This window comes from Convolutriloba macropyga, unplaced genomic scaffold (genome assembly GCF_964194025.1).
Source record: "Convolutriloba macropyga unplaced genomic scaffold, txConMacr16.3 SCAFFOLD_441, whole genome shotgun sequence".
Classification (NCBI taxonomy): domain Eukaryota; kingdom Metazoa; phylum Xenacoelomorpha; order Acoela; family Convolutidae; genus Convolutriloba; species Convolutriloba macropyga.
In genome coordinates this window covers 95,228-98,519 of record NW_027451123.1, presented here as the reverse complement: position 1 = coordinate 98,519, position 3,292 = coordinate 95,228, and the positions used below count along the sequence as shown (strand labels likewise).

The window sequence follows — 3,292 nt, the reverse complement described above, 5'->3', positions numbered from 1 at the left end:
ATGTAGGTCTGGGAGAGTCTCCTCCTGTTCTTCGGAATCTGGAGGTAGACAAAGACAGTACGATACGATCTTGCATCGGGATGACTAACCGATAATGATCATAATCTGACAATTTTTCCGACTTGAGGCACCGGAGTCAGATTAAAGACACATACTGAACTAAAGGCGTATGTGCAAAGCTTGTCGGAGTGTAGAGAGTCAAGCTGAGTTGACTCGTCACGTGGTGATGACAACAGCCATGTGCAAAACACTCACAACTTTATCGTCTATGTGGAAAAGGTTGCTAACAGCGCTCTCTATGAGAGGCCCTCGCATATAACTATACGAGGAAAAGGCGATAGAGTTGTTTGAATGTGGGGCAGGTTCATCGACAAGCTAAGTTGATCACATTCTTGTTGTGGCATCCTACTAGAATTGGTCACGGTCTGCACCAACTCTCCCCAAGTTGGCCAGACTTAAAACTAGAAATAAGGTTTGCAGCTATGTGAACCTAGAAACTGTAAAGGAGTTGAAAGAACTTAAAGGAATTGAAAGAGGCCTTGAGGTATATCCTCTTGGTAAAGACCCACAAAAGCTCACAAAAGTGGCTTCGAAGGGCAAAACTGGTTCATCCAAAACAATTGGAGAGCTTAAAGCAGAACCAATTCGAATGAAACACTATTGGTGAAACTTCATCATGAGAACGTCACAAGCTGATCACGCTCTATGATATGACTAGTATTATGTTGCTTCTAGTAGGCTAAGCGCAAGCCGAAACATCAACATGTGAAAGTCGTAGAATTTTGCAATCAAACTGTGGCTAGTACTGTGATGTTACTAGTAACCTGGTGTTCCGTCATATGGCCAAGAGAGCATTTGAAGGCGAAACTTCTGCATGGGAAAGCTGCATCATGATCAAAATTTTATATCGAGTATTATGTTGACGTTAGTAGGCCTTGGCCGAAAACGCAGCATGTGAAAGGTATAGATAAAAGTTATTGTTGCAGTCAGTACTGTGTAGTTACTAGTAGCTGGATTTAAGCTCAAAATGAGACACTGTTGGTGAAACTTCATCATGAGAATGTCACAAGCTGATCAAGCTCTATGATATGACTAGTATTATGTTGCTTCTAGTAGGCTAAGCGCAAGCCGAAACATCAACATGTGAAAGTCGTAGAATTTTGCGATCAAATTGTGGCTAGTACTGTGATGTTACTAGTAACCTTGTGTTACGTCATATGGCCAAGAGAGCATTTGAAGGCGAAACTTCTGCATGGGGAAGCTGCATCATGAACAAAAGTTTATATCGAGTATTATGTTGACATTAGTAGGCCCTGGCCGAAAGCGCAGCATGTGAAAGGTATAGATAAAAGTTATCGTTGCAGTCAGTACTGTGTAGTTACTAGTAGCTGGATTTAAGCTCGAAATGAGACACTGTTGGTGAAACTTCATCATGAGAACGTCACAAGCTGATCACGCTCCATGATATGACTAGTATTATGTTGCTTCTAGTAGGCTAAGCGCAAGCCGAAACATCAACATGTGAAAGTCGTAGAATTTTGCGATCAAATTGTGGCTAGTACTGTGATGTTACTAGTAACCTTGTGTTACGTCATATGGCCAAGAGAGCATTTGAAGGCGAAACTTCTGCATGGGGAAGCTGCATCATGAACAAAAGTTTATATCGAGTATTATGTTGACGTTAGTAGGCCCTGGCCGAAAGCGCAGCATGTGAAAGGTATAGATAAAAGTTAGCGTTGCAGTCAGTACTGTGTAGTTACTAGTAGCTGGATTTAAGCTCGAAATGAGACACTGTTGGTGAAACTTCATCATGAGAACGTCACAAGCTGATCACGCTCTATGATATGACTAGTATTATGTTGCTTCTAGTAGGCTAAGCGCAAGCCGAAACATCAACATGTGAAAGTCGTAGAATTTTGCAATCAAACTGTGGCTAGTACTGTGATGTTACTAGTAACCTTTTCTTACGTCATATGGCCAAGAGAGCATTTGAAGGCGAAACTTCTGCATGGGGAAGCTGCATCATGAACAAAAGTTTATATCGAGTATTATGTTGACGTTAGTAGGCCCTGGCCGAAAGCGCAGCATGTGAAAGGTATAGATAAAAGTTATCGTTGCAGTCAGTACTGTGTAGTTACTAGTAGCTGGATTTAAGCTCGAAGTGAGACACTGTTGGTGAAACTTCATCATGAGAACGTCACAAGCTGATCACGCTCTATGATATGACTAGTATTATGTTGCTTATAGTAGGCTAAGCGCAAGCCGAAACATCAACATGTGAAAGTCGTAGAATTTTGCGATCAAACTGTGGCTAGTACTTTGATGATGCTTGTAGCCAACCGAATTGGTTGAAAAGCCCAATAAGTAAGCTAACTTGGGAGAGCTTGTTGGAAACCAAATGCTACTAGATTGGTCCAAATACATCCTTCAACAGGGGATCACTTGGCTCGCTTTACGAAGAGGAGCACAGCTATATGTGTTAATTCGGTATGAATCGCAAGATTTGTTTACCGACCTCTCTAACGCAAAAGGCGGTCTCGGCTTCGGCTGTTGACTGCGTCCGATTCAGGGTTATATAACTCTCGATTGAACACATTGATGTTCTATTGTTGGTGCTTCCAATAAAATTGGAACACTTAAAGCAGAACCGATTCAAATAATAGCATTCTGATCAATGATTGCATTCCTTGATCAAGAACTGCTGGAGTCATTGTGATGGCGAATTTTCTTCATAAGAAAATTGCAAAGAGACGGAACTTAATGAGACTAGTATTATGTTGTTTCTAGTAAGCGGAAGCTGAAACAGCAACATGTGAAAATCAAGTTTTGTTCAATGATCTCGAGGCGATAAGTACTATGAAGCAACTAGTAGCCTAAGCATGACTCAGATTTGAGACAGTCAAAAAGACTGGCGAAACTTCTTCACATGAAAGTTACATAGAGAACTACAAATGTATACAGCGAGTATTATGTTGTTTCTAGTAGGCGAAAGCTGAAACATCAACATGTGAAAGTTGTCTGCAAACTGTAGAACGATATGTGATTAGTACTGTGCTGTTACTAGTAGCCAGTCTGACTGTAGAAGCCAAGACAAAGGGAAACTAATGCATCTGAAAAGGACAAGTTATGGAAAGGTATGCACGATAAGTATTATGTTGTTTCTAGTAAGCGGCAGCTGAAACATCAACATGTGAACGTCGTTGTGTACAGTAACCTAGAACTATATAGTCCTTAGTAACGTGCATTTACTAGTACCTGTAATTGGTATTCAGACTCAGGCAGTTTGGAATAG

The 3,292-nt window shown here is 41.0% G+C and overlaps 1 pseudogene; it reads left to right on the top strand.

Moving 5' to 3' along the window:
- The first annotated feature begins 2,422 nt into the window (after window positions 1–2,422).
- On the top strand, window positions 2,423–2,574 carry LOC142356417 (5.8S ribosomal RNA; annotated as a pseudogene).
- Window positions 2,575–3,292: the final 718 nt, after the last annotated feature.